Below are 20112 nucleotides of genomic sequence, written 5' to 3' on the forward strand. Positions count from 1 at the left end.
CATCATTCCCTCCAAAGAAATCCCAGGGCTGATCTCCTTCAGAATGGACTGGTTGGATCTCCTTGCAGTCCAAGGGACTCTCAAGAGTCTTCTCCAACACCACAGTTCAAAAGCATCAATTCTTTGGCACTCAGCCTTCTTCACAGTCCAACTCTCACATCCATACATGACCACTGGAAAACCATAGCCTAGACTAGACAGACCTTAGTTGGCAAAGTGATGTCTCTGCTTTTGAATATGCTATCTAGGTTGGTCATAACTTTCCTTCCAAGGAGTAAGCCTCTTTTAATTTCATGGCTGCAGTCACCATCTGTAGTGATCCTGGAGCCCAGAAAAATAAAGTCTGACACTGTTTCCACTGTTACCCCATCTATTTCCCATGAAGTGATGGGACAGGATGCCATGATCTTCATTTTCTGAATGTTGAGCTTTAAGCCAACTTTTTCACTCTCCACTTTCACTGTCATCAAGAGGCTTTTTAGTTCCTCTTCACTTTCTGCCATAAGGGTGGTGTCATCTGCATGTCTGAGGTTATTGATATTTCTCCCGGCAATCTTGATTCCAGCTTGTGTTTCTTCCAGTCCAGCGTTTCTCATGATGTACTCTGCTGCTGCTGCTAAGTCGATTCAGTCATGTCCGACTCTGAGCGACTCCATAGACGGCAGCCCACCAGGCTCCCCCGTCCCTGGAATTCTCCAGGCAAGAACACTGGAGTGTGTTGCCATTTCCTTCTACAACGCATGAAAATGGAAAGTGAAAGGGAAGTCGCTCAGATGTTTTTCTGGAACTCTCTTGCTTTTTCCATGATCCAGCGGATGTTGGCAATTTGATCTCTGGTTCCTCTGACTTTTCTAAAACCATAGTGTATGCACTATAGATTTCCATACTTAGCATGTAAGCCTGTTTGAGTGAGTATCTGTTACTAGAGAAAAATGAGTCTTAGCCAGGAAGACTAGGTTTGCCATTGAGAAATCACTGCCAGTAGGACAGATGCTGGAGTAGAGGGCAAAGATCTGATGGGCAACACTTTCCTCTCCAGGTGAGAAAGGAGAGGGGCCTGCAGTAGAGATGGAGGTAGGTGAATAGATCTGTAATACACATAGATGTTAACATTAGCAGAACATGGCAACCGTGATGAGGACGAGAGAGAGGGCTCAAGGATGCTCAAGGTTCCTGTGAGTATCTGAGTGAATGATGAAGCCTTTTTCAGAGACAGGGAACACAAGGGGAGGACTTGGAGGACCATGAACACTGCGGCCATCAAATGGTAATGATCAAGGTCGATGGTGACCTCAGGATGTGAAAAAGTCGGGTGACGCTTCCACTTGCCTCAGAACCAATTGAGAACTTTGTATCACCCTAGGTCTTCTCTGTTTTTTTCTCTCTCTCTGTACTCATGCCTCCTTCCTCTATGGTTTCTCCTTTTTCTTGCTTCTCTGTCTGATCCACCCTGTAATTCTTTCTTTTCTCTCTCTCTATTATTTCCCTTTATGTTTCCACTCAGCCTCATCTTCTTCACTTAACCAACCAGAATGGAAAATGAAAGTACTACGTACATCTAGAATTCGTAGATTTGGGGCACATCTTATGCGTCTTGCTTTTGTTTTAGAAGCAGTGTAGCGAATTACATAATTATAATGATCATTCCTATATAGACTCTTTGCCACCTTAAAAGTAAAAGGTGGATCCAGTTAATGTCTATTTTCTTTTTCAGACTTAGGTGTAATCCCCCACTGGGCCTTAAGTAACTTATACACTGTGAATCTGCTTCTTGTGCCTCTTACTGACATTACAGATAGCCCCCTAAACACCAATTTCCCATTGGCTCCAGTTGTTCAAGATAGTAAAACTGCACATAAAATGGAGCCTTAAATAAATAGCCTAAATCTGGAATGAAATCAAGTGAACCATAGAATTGCCTCATCAACAACAAATATTCTTTATATCCCCTGTGGATTAAGAGTCCCCAGTATATGGCTCAAGAACTGTCTTAGAACAGGACATCACATCCTTCTATTTTCCCCTTGTGGTTTATCTATTCAGTCCAATTAAGTTGGATAAACATATTTTTGGGGGCCATGCCACACAACCTTGTGGGACCTTAGTTCCCCAACCAGGCATCAAACCCAGGCCCTCAGCAGTGAAAGCACAGAGTCTTAACCACTGGACCATCAGAGAATCCCATGGACAAACAGTTATGAGACATCTATTAAGTGCTGGGAATTTGCAGATGGTCAACCAGCTCTAAATAGCAAACAGGCTTCTCATTTAGCCCACACCGTCCCCACCTCCTCTAGCTGAGCTCAAGCAGTTGAAATGCATGGGGATATTAGCATTGGACAAAGCAAAGAGCGTGACTACAGGGTGAGCATCACAGTGTGCTGCGTGGGGGCTAGGTGTATCGTGTATGTTAGAGTTCAGTCATCAGAGCGATATTCTAAGGCAGGTGTTAATAGCCCCATTTTACTCATGGGAAAACTGAGGCTTGGAAAAGTTAAATGAATTGCCGCAGAGTGGCGATCGCTGCTTCTTCTTTTGTCTTTCTTTTTTTAATTATGGAAAAATATGCATACGTACAATTGGCCATCTTCACCATTTTTAAGTGTGTAATTCAGTGGTATTTAGCGCATTCACAATGTTGTGCAACCATCCCCCTTATCCATCTCCAGAACGTTTTTTATCATTCCAAGCTGCAACTCTGTGCCCATTAAACAGTAGCTCCCCATCCCACCCCCCACCAGCCCTTGTAATATCTAGTCCACTTTCTAATCACTCTTGTTTCAAATGCTACTTGGCTGGCATCTGTAGCAGGCTGTAGAATGCAGTGCTTAAGGGTGTCGGGCTCTAACACCAGAGGCCTGCGTTCAAAACTTGCCTTCTTTGAGGTTATTACTTATTTCTGAAAATTTAGCACCTTATTTGCAGATTTTTATTTTTCTGTTTCAAGCAAAGGAAGCAAGGTTTCAGTGGTATTTTGAAGGTTAGGAAGAAAAGGTAACTTCATATGTAGGACATGAAGAGCTGTGTGTAGAATATGGAAGTTACAAGGACATACACGAGTTATGTTTACAAAGAAATAATGATGCGGCAGGGGGCTTCTTCACCTTGGGAAAGGATCCTGAAGTGTAGGTCGTGAGTCTGGTGCTATTTTAACACCAGGAAAAAACTGAAGCTGCAAACTTTCACACATACATGCAAAGAAACACAGAACTCCAGTATTATGTGTGTATAAACACACACGCAATCTATATGTGTGTATGTGTAGGAGGACAAATTCATAGCTTAAAACTTTAGTACTCACTCTTCATTGATCCAAGGAGAAGGAATGTTCAGAATTGGGTGAAACAACTTAAAAATAGGATTTTGCTTGACTCAGTGTAAGGAGAACAGAACTTAATGCCAGCGTGCCCCCAAGCCCCTTTGAGTTGCCCTGAGAATTGCCGTGACCCAGCCTATCTTCAAAGTCATAGCTCTGCTGACTTGCAGACCAGCTGAGTAATGGAGAAGTGGTGCAGGGTAGGGAAATAGCAGCATCGTTTGCCAAATGCCTTGACCTGGGCCACTAAAACCTCACTAAACCTGTCATCTGCTAGAAGAAGCCTTGGAGAGAAACTGATCTGGGGGTGAAAGCTAAAGCCACTGCTTACCAGCCAAATGACCTTGGGCTAATAATTGTACCTTTCTGAACCAGTAAAATAAAATGCCGTGCATAAGGCAGAGATGAGGATTATGTGAAAGAATTTATGTCAACAGTACTTGGCCACTGCCTGGCACACAGAATATGGTCAAGAATTTTTATTTCCTTCTCTTAATGACAGTAATATTTACAGTTTTTTTTTTTTTTTAATGCATTCCATGTCAGAATTATCATACATTTTCTTCTTTACAACCTCCAGAGAATGCATTATTATACTTTTTGTTGGTGAGGAAATAATCTCAGAGACCCTCAATGACAGCCAGAGCTGGCAGATGATGGGACTACCGTTAAATGCAGGGCCCCCACCAGCCCACCTTCACATTTCTTCCCTCCCAAAGCCAAGTCTGGCCTTCATAGTAGGCACTAACCCATGAAGTCTTCCTGAAAGCAAGCTATTTCTTTCCTAGTAAGGGATCAGGAGAGAATACAGAAAAAAGAATTATTTAATGTCCTGACTTCACTCATCTTCTCGGGATAGGCAAGGTTATTGACTTTTAGTTCTCATTTCAGACTCTTGGCAGTTGTTTGCTCCTGCCAAGAAGGGCAGTATCACTAAATCAGTGCCTCCCTGTCAGTGGAGGGAGCCAGGAGGTGATGCTGAGCAGCTTCAGTGATGACATATATCATGGCTTTGCACCCCATCAGTGTCGAAACAGGGACAGGCCAGAAAGCTAATGGGGCAGGGAGTCGATTGTGGGGAGGCCTTGGAGACACAGAGCTTCTGTCAGGACCGTCTTATCCGCCAGGAACTTGCTGGCCTATTTCTATGTTGCTTATCCTGGTGTTTCTTTGAATTCAGCAGGGGTTGTGGAAAGAATCTGGGACTGAAGATTTGGGGACACTGAGTTCACCTTCAAAGTCTGGGGCCTCATCTTGAATGGAAGCAGTTTGGGCTATAAGGTTTTAATGTTTTCTGGCTCAAAACTTTGATTATGTCACCTGTTCCCAATAGCCCTTGTCCTACTCTTTTGGTTGGTCTACTTTTTTAAAAATTCTCCTTTAACCGTGGTCATTTCTGAAGATCCTGCCTTTGTTCCCAGGATCGTGTATTTTCTCACAGCTTTGGGGAGCTCGAGAACTTGAACTATCATATCACCTCATGCTGGGGTGTTGAAATGCCTCACAAGCTGTCCCCTGAATTTTCAGTCCTTTCCTGGGCTTGCCTGCCTTGATTGTGACACCTGGACTTTTCTCACTCAATCCTTTACTTAGTAATACCCAGTTATTCTCTATAGCTTAAGCTCAAGCCTTCTCGAGTTGAAGCGGAGACCTGCTTTTATCCATCTAATGTCTTTATATTAGAAAGAATATCTACTTAGAGTGAAAACTGAGGGCTGTTTCAATCAACTGAATTTATAATGGGTATAACTTTCAGGAATGGGATGAAATACTGCATGGATGGGGTCCACAGGAAGGCAAAAGTCAACCTGAAGGGATTTCAATAAAGGCAGGGAGTGAATTTACTTGTTGATCTAAGAAACCCAATATTGACGTGATTAAATTATAACGTCAGGAGCATTCTTGGGAAGGGGGTCTTTAGTTGATAGCAAGGAAAGTGTCACAGGCTCTATGTTGTTTACCTAAAGAAGGATTCATTTTTCAGAGGGACCCACAACCAAAAGTAATTCATTCTCTTACAAAGGATGTGACATGCTTCTTCCCATACCAGCCAGGAGTTTGGTGATATTTCCAGGAGTGATATGTCCACAAAGAAAATGCTCTTTCTACAGTAGCTGCACAGCTCCTGAAACCAATGGGAAGCTCAGATTAGAGAAGCAGAGAGGCCCTGCATCACACAGCCAGCCTAGGCTTAATGGAGATCAAGAGGAAAGCAGCCAGCATCTTTTTTTCCTGCAGATGATACTGAGAATTAAGAAAAGCCTGACTTTTATAGATCTCAGGTGATGCTTTCTCAGTGAAAGACATTGAGATGATATGTTGGCAGCATCTATGAACTCTTCTGATAAGCAATTAGAACAGAGAAAAGTGTTCTCAGCCACACAGCATGGTACCTTACGGAGGAAAGTGTTGGTGGGACCAGAAAACAATTAGTCCAAGGCACACTGGTTGTGCTCTAACTCCCTGCTTAGTGATGAGAGCCTCAACACGGCTCATGAACCCCCGGGTGTCCTTTTCCACTCAGTATGTTTAAGAATGAATCATAAATTGTCCACAGTTTCTGCTACAGCCATTGTCAGTAAAAGTCGTTTTGTTACCTTCTTTAAGCCCAAAATTCGCTTTTTTTTCTTAATGTCATCGGATAGAAGTATTTGGAAGAGATGGACCCTGTTTGGTTTTCAGGGGATCAAGGAAGGTGATCAAAAGATCACTCTTTCCAGCTTCTTCCCTTCAGGGTACCACATCTCCTAGAGACAACTTTCATTTTACATGGTGACCCTCACTGTAAATATTTTAGCTGCCATGTGCTTTGTGTCTTCTCCAGAAGCTACTGTAGGTTTGTACTGTTAAGGGCTGAATTGTGTTTAGCCCTCCTGGTTGCTCAGAATGTGGTTGTATTTGGAGACAGGGTTTTTTAAAGATAATTAAAGTAAAATGAGGTTATCAGAGTGGATCCTAATCCAATACGACTGGTGTGCTTAGAAGGAGAGGAGATTAGGACACAGGCGTGCACAGAGGAAAGAGCATGCGAAGCTATAGGGAGGAAGACGCCGTGGACAAGGCAAGGAGAGAGAACTCTGAACGACCAACCCTGTCCACAATCTGCTCTCAGACTGCTAACCTCCAGAAGTGTGAGAAAATAATTTCTATTATTGAAGACACTGGTCTGTGGTCCTTTGCTGTGGCAGCCTTAGGAAATGAATACCCTCCCCTTCTGCCACCTCTGTCCATGATCCCGAGCGTGGGGGCCAAGACAGCTGTGTTTGTTAGACACACTAAAAAGGGGGGGACAGATGAGAGCTCTGTGGAGCCCGAGCATCTGCTTCTGTTTCCAAGTCCCCTTGCACCTTCTCCTCCTTCACCCCAGGATGAAGTCTCCACCTTCATTCCCCAGGATGAACTTCCCAGACAGTTGGCCCACCTCACACTTAAATGCCATGAATGACACCAGTGGCAGAAAGCGGGCTAGTCTGGCTACAGATTTGGCTCCCTTTTCAAGAAACCCACTTGAAAAAGATGGAAACTTCACAGCTACCCAGTCTGCACGGTATGGAAGCAAACTGACATCTCAACCCTTTGACAGTGGCCAACAGATGAAGTTTTATGAAAGCTCTCCTAGGGTTACACCAAAGCTGAACTCAGAGAAGGCAGGTATATGGATGCCAAACAGTGGGGTTTGGGGCAGAGTTCTTTGCTGATCTCCTTGAACTCAGGTGTAGATTTCAGAGGTCTTAGAGAAGAAAGGGGATAACATGCTTCCATCCTAGTATTTTTCTCAAGTGAGCTTTGAATAAACACTAGGTAGCAAGGAGCAATGAATTCAGCGGGGGTTTGCTTTTATTTTTTAGATTTTTTAAAAGTTATTTTTACTAATAATGAGAAAACAGAAAGAGAAATTAAGGAAACAATTCCATTCACCATTGCAACGGAAAGAATAAAATACTTAGGAATATATCTACCTAAAGAAACTAAAGACCTATATATAGAAAACTATAAACACTGGTGAAAGAATCAAAGAGGACACTAATAGATGGAGAAATATACCATGTTCATGGATTGGAAGAATCAATATAGTGAAAATGAGTATACTACCCAAAGCAATTTATAGATTCAATGCAATCCCTATCAAGCTACCAACAGTATTCTTCACAGAGCTAGAACAAATAATTTCACAATTTGTAGGGAAATACAAAAAACCTCAAATAGCCAAAGCGATCTTGAGAAAGAAAAATGGAATTGGAGGAATCAACCTACCTGACTTCAGGCTCTACTACAAAGCCACAGTCATTGAGACAGTATGGTACTGGCACAAAGACAGAAATATAGATCAATGGAACAAAATAGAAAGCCCAGAGATAAATCCACGCACATATGGACACCTTATCTTTGACAAAGGAGGCAAGAATATACAATGGATTAAAGACAATCTCTTTAACAAGTGGTGCTGGGAAATCTGGTCAACCACTTGTAAAAGAATGGAACTAGAACACTTTCTAACACCACATACAAAAATAAACTCAAAATGGATTAAAGATCTCAACGTAAGACCAGAAACTATAAAACTCCTAGAGGAGAACATAGGCAAAACACTCTCTGACATACATCACAGCAGGATCCTCTATGACCCACCTCCCAGAATATTGGAAATAAAAGCAAAAATAAACAAATGGGACCTAATTAAACTTAAAAGCTTCTGCACATCAAAGGAAACTATTAGCAAGGTGAAAAGACAGCCTTCAGAATGGGAGAAAATAATAGCAAATGAAGCAACTGACAAACAACTAATCTCAAAAATATACAAGCAACTCCTCCAGCTCAACTCCAGAAAAATAAATGACCCAATCAAAAAATGGGCCAAAGATCTAAATAGACATTTCTCCAAAGAAGACATACAGATGGCTAACAAACACATGAAAAGATGCTCAACATCACTCATTATCAGAGAAATGCAAATCAAAACCACTATGAGGTACCATTTCACACCAGTCAGAATGGCTGCAATCCAAAAGTCTACAAATAATAAATGCTGGAGAGGGTGTGGAGAAAAGGGAACCCTCTTACACTGTTGGTGGGAATGCAAACTAGTACAGCCACTATGGAGAACAGTGTGGAGATTCCTTAAAAAACTGGAAATAGAACTGCCTTATGATCCAGCAATCCCACTGCTGGGCATACACACTGAGGAAACCAGAAGGGAAAGAGACACGTGTACCCCAATGTTCATCGCAGCACTGTTTATAATAGCCAGGACATGGAAGCAACCTAGATGTCCATCAGCAGATGAATGGATAAGAAAGCAGTGGTACATATACACAATGGAGTATTACTCAGCCATTAAAAAGAATACATTTGAATCAGTTCTAATGAGGTGGATGAAACTGGAGCCTATTATACAGAGTGAAGTAAGCCAGAAGGAAAAACACCAATACAGTATACTAACGCATATATATGGAATTTAGAAAGATGGTAACAATAACCCTGTATACGAGACAGCAAAAGAGACACTGACGTATAGAACAGTCTTATGGACTTTGTGGGAGAGGGAGAGGGTGGGAAGATTGGGGAGAATGGCATTGAAACATGTAAAATATCATGTATGAAACGAGATGCCAGTCCAGGTTCGATGCACGATACTGGATGCTTGGGGCTAGTGCACTGGGATGACCCAGAGGGATGGTATGGGGAGGGAGGAGGGAGGAGGGTTCAGGATGGGGAACACATGTATACCTGTGGTGGATTCATTTTGATATTTGGCAAAACTAATACAATTATGTAAAGTTTAAAAAAAAAAGTTATTTTTAATTGGGGGGTAATTGCTTTACAATGTTGTGTCGGTTTCTGCCGTACAGCAATGTGAGTCAGCCTTGAGTATACATATGTTCCCTTCCTCTTGAACCTCCCTCCCCTGCCCACATCTCACCCTCTAGGTTGTTCCAGAGCACTGCGTTGAGCTCCCTGTACTATACAGCGGGTCACTAGCTCCCTGTTTTACATATGGTGATGTGTATGTTTCAGGCTGCTTTCCCAATTCGCCCCACCCTCTTCTTCCGCCACTGTGTCAAGTCTGTTCTCTACATCTGTGTCTCTACTCGTGCATCTGTGTCTCTAACAGGTTCATCAGTACCATTTTCCTAGATTCCATCTATATGCGTTAATATATGATACTTGTTTTTCTCTTTCTGATGTACTTCACTCTGTATAACAGGCTCTACGTTCATTTACGTCCGTTCAACTGACTCACGTTCATCCCTTTTTATGACTGAGTAATATTCTATTGTATATATGCACCAATTCTTTATCCATTCGTCTGTCAACTGACATCTAGGTTGCTTCCATGTCCTGGCTATTCTAAACAGTGCTGCAATAAACATTGGCATACATGTGTCTTTTTCAATTACAGTTTTCTTGGGGTATATGCCCAGTAGTGGGATTGCTAGGTCATGTGGTAGTTTTATTCCTATTTTTTAAGGAATGTCCATACTATTCTTCAGAATGGCTGTATCAATTTATTTTCCCACCAACAATACAAGAGAGTTCTCTTTTTTCCACATCCTCTCTAGGAATTCAGTTTTTATACAATGGCAGAACTTAGGCTAGGTTGCCAACTAAATTTTGATTGCTTGTCCTAAAGGTGCCCCCAACCAGGGAGTAAAGATGCAATTCCATTTGCCAGTGCCCCAAAGCCAGAGATGCCCAGGAACACACCTGCAGCTGAACCGGGTAGGGCTTTTTGGCTCATTGCATTGAGGGAGACTGCATGCCTGCAGGAACTGTGGCAGTCTTGGGAAGAAGATTCCAGAAGGTTTATATTACAGGATTGGAGCTAGTGTTAGGTGATTTGGGTGGGTGGGGGGAATTCAAGGAAGAAGGGACTGAGTGTTATCAGGAACTTGGGGCTTTTGTTTGACTGAGTACCTTAGTTTTTCTTTGGAACATGAGGAGGCCTGAAGCAGGGGTAGCTGTGATTGGAAGGAAGGCCTCGCTGACAAGCTGAGGTGAGGGTAGTTGATTATTTTGGTGGCATCTGCACCTCATTTCTGTCTACGCTCAGACGTGATTATTGAGTGGATCTATTTTTGTCTCACTTTATCACAGTGATAGAATGACTTTGTCTGACCTTGTCTTCTAGCCACACTCAGTTCTATTTGCTTCTGCCAGGCCTGCTGTCTGCCATCAGCGCCTGATTTTGTCTTTCTCACATTGCAGGGATAGAGGAGGCTCATCAGGAGGGCACCCCACTAGATGGGGAATGGAGCTTCAAAGAGGGACAAGATGTTCTCTTCAGACTTTGGCTTGAACCTGCTCAAACTCACAGGCTATTAAGGAAAATGAGACCTCTTTTATTCCATATAGCAAGAAGAGAATTTTAATCCCTCAAAAGTTTTAGGGCAAACCCCAACCCCAGGCAGTGTCAATCTGAAAGATTAATGTTAGCATATTGATCCTGGAGCCCTGCCCATGTCATCTGATCTAGCTGCAAGGCCTGTGCTGTAGGTGAACTTGAGCATCTACAGATTAAAATTATGATTCTTCATGTTACTTGTTAAAAATATACCTTTCTTCTTTAAATGCATTTGAATCAGTTCTAATGAGGTGGATGAAGCTGGAGCCTATTATACAGAGTGAAGTAAGCCAGAAAGAAAAACACCAATACAGTATGCTGCTAAGTCACTTCAGTCGTGTCCGACCCTGTGCGACCCCATAGACGGCAGCCCACCAGGCTCCCCCGTCCCTGGGATTCTCCAGGCAAGAACACTGGAGTGGGTTGCCATTTCCTTCTCCAATGCATGAAAGTGAAAAGTGAAAGTGAAATTGCTCAGTCATGTCCGACTCTATGCGACCCCATGGACTGCAGCCTACCAGGCTCCTCCGTCCATGGGATTTTCCAGGCAAGAGTACCAGAGTGGGTTGCCATTGCCTTCTCCGCATTGTAGTATAGTAGCAAAGAAAAAAAGCATTCTAGGCAGATATGATTTGAAATCATGCCTTTGTCATTTCGTTAAAACCTCTATTATGAAATTCTGTGTACAGTGTGATTAAAACTTTTTAAATCTATATGGAAAGGATAGTAGGAATAAAAGGGATAACAGTAGAGTAATTAATAGGATTGGGTATTTTTCCTTCTCTGTTTTATAAACTTTCTACAACATAATATCAATAATTTTTTGAGTTAAGTAACAGTTAATGTAAAGTTCAGTTTTTTTTTAAAGAAGAAAGTTATATTTTTAATTTATTTATTTTAACTGGAGGCTAATTACTTTATAATATTGTAGTGGTTTTTGCCATACATTGACATGAATCAGCCATGGGTGTATCATAATTTTCTAATCTCGATCCCTGGGTTGGGAAGATCCCCTGGCAGCAGAAAATGGCAATCCGCTCCAGGATTCTTGCCTGGAAAATTCCATGGACAGAGGAGTCTGGCAGGCTACAGTCCATGGAGTCACAGAGTCAGCCAAGGCTGAGCACTCACGCACTTTATAATGTACAGTTTTACCTTACATGTATACTTGTCTATGTAACTATAGATTTTTAAAGTTTTTCTTTTTTAAAAAAAAGTGAGATATAATTGACATATAACATATTAGTTTCAGGTGTACAACATAATTCAAAAATGTAAACACTGTAAAATGATCACTGTGATAAGTCTAGTGAACAACCATCACCACATAGTTACATATTTATTTTCTTGTGATAACAATTTTAAGATCTACTGTCTTAGCAACTTTCAAATATATAATCTAGTATTGTCAACTATGTAGACATCATGCTGTACGTTACATCTCAAGACTTATTTTATAACTTGGAGTTTGTACCTTTTTTGACCCCCTTCACCCACTTAAATGACTGTTTTAAATGGCTGTATAAAATTTCACATAGATTATCATTTTCTTAGTTATACTTCTACTGATGGAAATCTGTAACTTTTCTTCACTTTTAAATAGTACTAAGATAAAAATTTTTCAAGCATGTAGATTTTCTTTGACTTTTAAAAAAACTGTTCTTTCTACCTGGAAGCTTTTAAGATTTTCTCTTTACTCTTGAAGTTTGGGAATTTTGCCAGAACATGGATAAATGGCTCTCTTCTTTCAGTAATTTTGCCTAAAATTCATTAAGCTCTCTATTTCTGGAACTCAATTGTTTTTTTTCAGATTTTTTACTTTTCTTCTCTTTTTCTCCTTCTGGGATGCCTGCCATGAAGATGGGTTGGTTTCCTAGGTCTGCTGTCCAACTGTCTCATTTTATCCCTCGTGATTACGAGATCTTTGTGTTTTGCATTGTGGTTTTATTTACTTCACCCTTTGACTGTCCAGGCCACTGAATTTGAGTATCAAGAGGGATCATCATCTTCTTATGACGTACAGATTCTTTTTTTTTAATGAAGTCTTTTTTGGTGTTCTTAACTTGAATCTCTTTAGCGCTCTTCTTATCAGTACTGTTTGAAATTTTTATTGGGGCTTAGTTGCTTTACAAAGTTGTGTTGGTCTCTGCTGTACTCCCAGTTCACCCCACCCTCTCCTTCCCCCACTGTGTCCACAGTTTGTTCTCTACTTTTGCATCTTTATTCCTGCCCTGCAAATAGGTTCATCCAAACCGTTTTTCTAGATTCTACATATATGCATTACCATATGATATTTGGTTCTGTCTTTCTGACTTAACTTCACTCTGTATAACAGACACATTTGTTTAAGGTTGCCCTCCATCTGCTCCAGTAAGCTGTATTTCATCAGTTCAGTTCAGTTCAGTCGCTCAGTCGTGTCTGATTCTTTGTGACCCCATGAATCGCGGCACACCAGGCCTCCCTGTCCATCACCAACTCCCGGAGTTCACTCAAACTCATGTCCATCGAGTTGGTGATGCCATCCAGCCATCTCATCCTCTGTCGTCCCCTTTTCCTCCTGCCCCCAATCCCTCCCAGCATCAGGTTCTCTTCCAGTGAGTCAACTCTTCGCATGAGGTAGCCAAAGTACTGGAGTTTCAGCTTTAGCATCAGTCCTTCCAATGAACATCCAGGACTGATCTCCTTTAGGATGGACTAGTTGGGTCTCCTTGCAGTCCAAGGGACTCTCAAAAGTCTTCTTCAACACTACAGTTCAAAAGCATCAATTCTTCAGTGCTCAGCTTTCTTCACAATCCAACTCTCACATCCATACATGACCACTGGAAAAACCATAGCCTTGACTAGATGGACCTTTGTTGGCAAAGTAATGTCTCTGCTTTTGAATATGCTATCTAGGTTGGTCATAACTTTCCTTCCAAGGAGTAAGCGTCTTTTAATTTCATGGCTGCAGTTACCATCTGCAGTGATTTTGGAGCCCCCCAAAAATAAAGTCTGACATTGATTCCACTGTTTCCCATCTATTTCCCATGAAGCGATGGGACCAGATGCCATAATCTTAGTTTTCTGAATGTTGAGCTTTAAGCCAACTTTTTCACTCTCCTCTTTCACTTTCATCAAGAGGCTCTTTAGTTCCTCTTCACTTTCTGCCATAAGGGTGGTGTCATCTGCATATCTGAGGTTATTGATAGTTCTCCCAGCAATCTTGATTCCAGCTTGTGCTTCCTCCAGCCCAGCGTTTCTCATGATGTACTCTGCATATAAGTTCAATAAGCATGGTGACAATATACAGCCTTGACATACTCCTTTTCCTATTTGGAACCAGTCTGTTGTTCCATGTCCAGTTCTAACTGTTGCTTCCTGACCTGCATATAGGTTTCTCAAGAGGCAGGTCAGGTGGTCTGGTATTCCCATTTGTTTCAGAATTTTCCACAGTTTATTGTGATCCACACAGTCAAAGGCTTTGGCATAGTCAATAAAGCAGAAATAGATGTTTTTCTGGAACTCTCTTGCTTTGTCCATGATCCAGCGGATGTTGGCAATTTGATCTCTGGTTCCTCTGCCTTTTCATCAGAGCCCTGCCCTAATCCTTGTTGACTCTGCCTCTATCTGACTACTCAGCTCTCTTACTGTCAGTTCTTTCTCTTTGCTGCTTGCTGGGGTTCAGCTGCTGGGATGCCTTTGCCTGGTTGGAGGGTGGGGTAGGAGCCTGAGAGTCCTGGAAGGTGTGGTGCTCTGACCCTGAAGGCTGGCAGAGCCGCAGTGGGAAACCATCAGTTACCTGTCAAGGCACTGGGTAGGGCAGGGAGGCTTTCCACAGCTGCCCTCAGCCCCAGGGGTGGGGAACGCTTAGTCTGCCCTATTCCCCTTCTCCTCAGCCCCTTCAGTCTTTGGAAACTGGCCCACATCTGGGGGGTGCTCAGGTTGACTGATGTCAGCGTTTCCTGCAGGGGTCCAGGGATCCCTGTGGATCAAGCTCTCCCCTAAAGCTGACTGCTTCAGAGCCTTGCTCTGAGACAATCTTGGGCTGTGCACCCCACTCCTTCCGTGCCTCTCATCTGGCACAGAGGGTTAAAGCAACGCCCTCCTGTCAGTTCCCTTATCCACTGCCTGAACTGATGCAAGCCTCACAGGAAATGAGATGAAGCTGCTATGAAGTTGTATGTGTAGGAAAGACAGGATACATCAATGCACTGTCTTTCCAGAATTCTCTGCCTCTGTGTCTTCCACAACTATTTCTGATATTTTAGCTCAATTATTCTTTTCTACAATTTTAAAATCAGTCAAGTTTTTTAAAATTCTATGAGTTTTTTAAAATTAGATAATACTTGCCCATTATATAAAAATTCAAAAATGGATAAAACTATAAAAAGTAAGTAAAATTGGTTTATCCTTCCTTGTCTTTGTAATCCCATATCTTTCCCAAGAGGAAACTAGTTATCCTTCTAGAGCAGGGGTTGTAAAAGATCACATAATATGTACAACTGATCCTTGAATGATGTAGGTTTAAACTGTGGGTCCACTTATTTTTCAATAAGAGAATTTTTTTAGTAGTAACTACTGCAGTACTGCACAGTCACTTGAATCTTTGAACGCAGAGGAACCCAGGATATGGAGGGCCAGCCAGAAGCTATATGTGGGTTAACATCCCCCACCCCAAATCGGTCAAGGGTCAACTGTGTTTTGCTCTTTGAAGACTTAGTTTTTGTCACAACTATTCAACTCTACTGTTGAATACAAATGATCTGTCTATGTTCCAATAAAGCTTTATTCATGGACATTGAAATTTGAATTTCATGTCATTTTCATGAAATTGTATTAGTTTTCTATTGATTTTTTTTCAACCATTGAAAAATGTGAAAACAATTCATAGCATACAGAAACAAATGGTGGGCTGGATTTAGTCGTAGCTCAGCTGTGAAAGAACCCATCTGTGATGCAGGAGACCCTGGTTTGATTCCTGGGTCAGGAAGATCCCCCAGATAAGGGATTAGGCTACCTTCTCTAGTATTCTTGGGCTTCCCTGGGGGCTCAGACACTAAAGAGTCTTACTGGGATGTGGAAGAACTGGGTTCAATCCCTGGGTTGGGAAGATCCGCTGGAGAAGGGCATGGCAACCCACTCCAGTATGCTCGTCTGGAGAACCCCCATGGGCAGAGGAGCCTGGCGGGCTACTGTCCATGGGGTTGCAAAGAGTCAGACACAACTGAGTGACTAAGCATGCTATAGTTTGGTGACCCATGTTCTAGAGGCATTCTATACATACTCAATTACACATTCCTTCTGTTTTCTGGTATATTTATTTATGCCGAGAACAGCCTCCGTGTTACGTATGATGTTCTGCACTGAGATTTTTCTGTTCCAGTCTCCTGGTGGTCAACCCATGTCAGTTCATAGAGTTACTTCCATTTTATTGGCCACATGATACTCAGGCCCGTGCTGTGATGTAATGAGGAACATTAGGTTATTTCTGATCGTTGCCTTCCACAGTAATGCTAAAGTGGATATTCTTGTACACTGGTATACCTCTGTGATTCTGTTTGTAGAATAAATTCACAAAGGAGTAATCAGTACTAACAATTCAGCATAAATTTAACATTTCTGAGCAGAGATTTGATCACTTTCATTGCAGTTCATTACAGGGCATGTCCAGACCACACCAAAGCCCTGGGTGGCTCAGCAGATACCTGTTAACAGGGATCCTAGAGCAGCTGTCTAGGTGCCAACCTTTTTGGTCCCAGGGGCTGGTTTCGTGGAAGAAAATTTTTCCATGGACTCGGGTGGGTGGAGGGATGGTTTCAGGATGATTCAAGTGCATTGCATTTATTGTGTACCTTATTCCTATTAGGGTACACAGTAGATGTAATGCACTTGAATCAGCTGTCTAGGTTGGCACCTAGACAGCCGCTCTAGGATCCCTGTTAACAGGTCTCTGCTGAGCCACCCAGGGCTTTGGTGTGGTCTGGACATGCCCTGTAATGAACTGCAATGAAAGTGATCAAATCTCTGCTTATTGTGTACCTTATTTCTATTACTCTCACCTGGTGGCTCAGACGGTAAAGCGTCTGCCTACTATGCGGGAGACCCGGCTTCAATCCCTGGGTCGGGAAGATCCCCTGGAGAAGGAAATGGCAACCCACGGAAGGAGGAGCCTGGTAGGCTACAGTCAGTCCGTGGGGTCGCAGAGTCAGACACGACTGAGCAACTTCACTTTCACTTTTATTTCTGTTACAATTACATCAGCTCCTCTTGAGATCATCAGGCATTAGGTCCTGGAGGCTGGGGACTGCTGCTGTAAATGGACCCTTAGAAATGCAGACTAGAGACTCCTTAACCGCTCTCAGGGACTGACTGGCACTGCACAGAGTTGGAAAGGAGAGAGGGACTGGATTTACAATAAGATATGAGAGGAAGACCTTTGAACTTCATGATTTAAAAAGAGATTACCTCGCCAGAAGGTTATGAACTCATTTTATTAAATTTTATTTTAATAGCAGATGGATGTCATCCACATGAATCTTTTGGAGAATCATTTATAGCCTAAGTGGTTCTCCCTAAAGTGATTTGTTGTATTATAAATCAAAGTTTGGACCAATATCTGAAAACTTATAATACACATATAGCCTCCGTAGCCAGGATAATCACTGCCTCAAAAAGCGCAAACAGCAGATAATCCAAAATTAGGTGTATTCTCAGGTTCCTTGGTGGCTCAGATGGTAAAGAATCTGCCTGCAATGCAGGAGACCCAGGTCCGATTCCTGGGTTGGGAAGATCCCCTGTAAAAGGAAGTGGCAACTCACTCCAGTATTCTTGCCTGGAAAATTGCATGGGCAGAGGAGCCTAGCAGGCTACAGACCATGGGGTTGTGAACAGTCAGAAACAATGGAGTGACTAACACCTGGTCCAGCAAATGGCTTATGTCATTCCTAGCTTCTGTTTCTTCACCTCTAAAATGGGAGGGTTGAAATACTGGCTCCCCATAGTCACTTCCAGCTTTAGAACCATACAAACTATGGATAAGCAAGAAATGCCCAGTAGATCAGTAGGTCCAGGAAGTCAGAACTGTGTCTACTTTTTTTTTTTTTTTTTTGCTGTGACATTCTCCTGATACTTAGAACGATGTGTGATATTTAGTGGGCTGCTGCTGCTGCCAGGCAATATTTGTTAAATGAATGAAAGATGAACAAATCAGGTAGCTTTTGCGTTTGTTGGAGATTCTTGTTGTCAACCCAATGGTTATTCCTCCATCCTTCTTTGGAACAGAACTCTGCTACCCTCCTCCACCTCCCTAAGTTTCAGGGGATATGCTCTCAAGACCCAGTGCTGAAAAGTGGCACTGGCCAGTCCTAGTGATTCTGCATTTTTTGCCTGTGATTGGACTGGATTAACCATGGCTGTGAGATTTAATTTTGGCTGTAATGATGTTAGGGGAAAATTACTTCAGGACTCTAGGAAAGTTTCCCCACTGATAAGAAGGGACTCCTTGAATAAAGCAAAATCCCCATTGTCGTCATGCCTACTTGACCTCCTGGGACAACTGAAACCAACTTATTAATACAATCATGAGGGAGCCTGTTGAGGACAAGCTGAGAAGCCTAGAGTGATAGAGCAGAAATATGGAAAGAATCTGAGTCCATGATGACAGTGTTCAAGCCCTGAGGAAACTAGCTTCTGGATTTTGTAAAAAGTGAAACAATAAACTCTTTATGATTTGGATAGTCAAGTTTTTTTGTTACATGCAGTCAAAATCATCCTAATAATATGTCAATTATATATTTATTATACAGATAACTTTGGTGAGAATGAAGAGTCCTTTAGTGCTTATAAGTTAGAGCTTAATGGGTAGAAGATAAAGATGCATTTTTATTATCCTTTCTCATGCTATGGAAAATTGTAAAAAGCAAAAACTTCCCTATTCCTTAGATAGGAAAGAGTCTAATATTAATAACAAAAAAAAAAGCACACCTATTGCAAATTTTATAAACCAGGTAGTGATATTACAGAACTGGGCATCTTTAAAAATGATTTGGGGGGCTAGATAGAATAGAATATTTCCACTTTCAGATGGGTTAACATCTGTAATTGGTTACATTTTTTTTTACTCTAATTTTCCTTTAATGTTGTAGGCAAAAGCTCTCTGCTCCATATTTTATGTAAAATTCATGGCAAGAACCAGATTATAGCATTAATAACTGAATTAATAAAATACAGGCAAAGCAGCCACAGCTGTGTCAGTATCTTTAAAATAGAGAACAGTCAATTATGTACCTGGTGCCCCACCCATAACAGGAAGTTAGGTGCTGAGGCAAGCTTGCTAGAGGTTCAGACCTCTGCATGATTAGCTGTCATATTATGGGAGTACATTATAGGATTAGTTGAGGATAAACTATTATTAGACCTGTCAATATTGGTTAATTGCTGGATGCATCTCATCTCTGCCTCAGCACAGAATCTCTCTCTCTTTTGAGCCCAAACAGATAGACAGACAGACAGACAGACACACACACACCTTGGGTTATAGTAATGGCAGTTGCTTGTGGTAAGGACTGGGCTCAAAGGCTCTGAAAACTTAATTTTTGGTTACACTATATTTTTCTAGGAATCGAATGACAGGTATCCATAACCCTCTCTTCTTCCAGAGATCTCTTTGCTTACAGAAAGCATAGGAGAGGTCAACCACATGAATGAGGTTGTTACAGAAAAAAAGAGCAGCTAGATGACGGCTAGAAGAAAAGGTCTTTGAAACCTTGATTGACAGGTCCTACCAGTTGCGGCAAAGAAGCCTGTCCATTCAGTTATGTGATCATAACATTCTGAGTCATGAGCTGTCACAACTTTCTTTACCTTATAAGTCACTCTTCTTTGTTGAGCTTTCTCTTCTTCCCCTGCATGTTTTTTCTCCTCTCACCCACTTCCCCTCCTTCTCTCTTTATTGAAGGTTTGAGGAAGTGAAAATTTCATCTTACAATAGTGCAGAAGTGGTTTTGCAGACATAGATCCTATGTTAAGTGTAAAGCCATTACTTGGAGGTGTGATAATGGCAGATTTCATTCTGTTAAGGTCTAGAAGATTTCAAAGGGGGCTAAGTCCATATTAGGGTTTCTTGAATGCCTCCAGTCCATCACTGAGGTTAGTTCTATGCAATAGAAGCATGATGTAATAGAAGGAGATTGGGATTTGGAATGAAGCAGGCCTGAGTTCACAAAGCATCTGTGTCACCCAGTAACTGTATGACTTCAACCAGATAATTAGCTAATAGATAAGAAGTCTCAGTTGGCACCTGCCAAATAGAATATTAATACAGATCTTGTAAGTTTTATATGGGAGGAGGCATGGGAAGCATCTTAACTCTCATCATTCTATAAACATTTCTTGAGTACTTCTCTGTGCCAGGTAAGTGTAAGCTCAGGAAGTTCACAATCAAATATGGCACAGTGCCTGATCCCAGGAATTCCAG

At 41.9% G+C, this 20112-nt stretch overlaps 2 long non-coding RNA genes across 12 annotated transcripts in view; one reads left to right on the forward strand and one right to left on the reverse strand.

Moving 5' to 3' along the window:
* Positions 1–20112, forward strand: part of LOC132345950 (uncharacterized) — a 287030-nt gene that overhangs the window by 7729 nt on the left and 259189 nt on the right. The gene's annotated exons all lie outside the window — the stretch shown is intronic.
* On the reverse strand, positions 15937–19877 carry LOC132345949 (uncharacterized). Its single transcript, XR_009495552.1, has 2 exons — positions 19500–19877; positions 15937–16094 (listed from the first exon to the last, which is right to left on the reverse strand). It is a non-coding gene; the product is annotated as an uncharacterized lncRNA (long non-coding RNA).

The sequence above is a fragment of the Bos taurus genome, chromosome 8 (assembly GCF_002263795.3).
Source record: "Bos taurus isolate L1 Dominette 01449 registration number 42190680 breed Hereford chromosome 8, ARS-UCD2.0, whole genome shotgun sequence".
NCBI lineage: Eukaryota > Metazoa > Chordata > Mammalia > Artiodactyla > Bovidae > Bos > Bos taurus.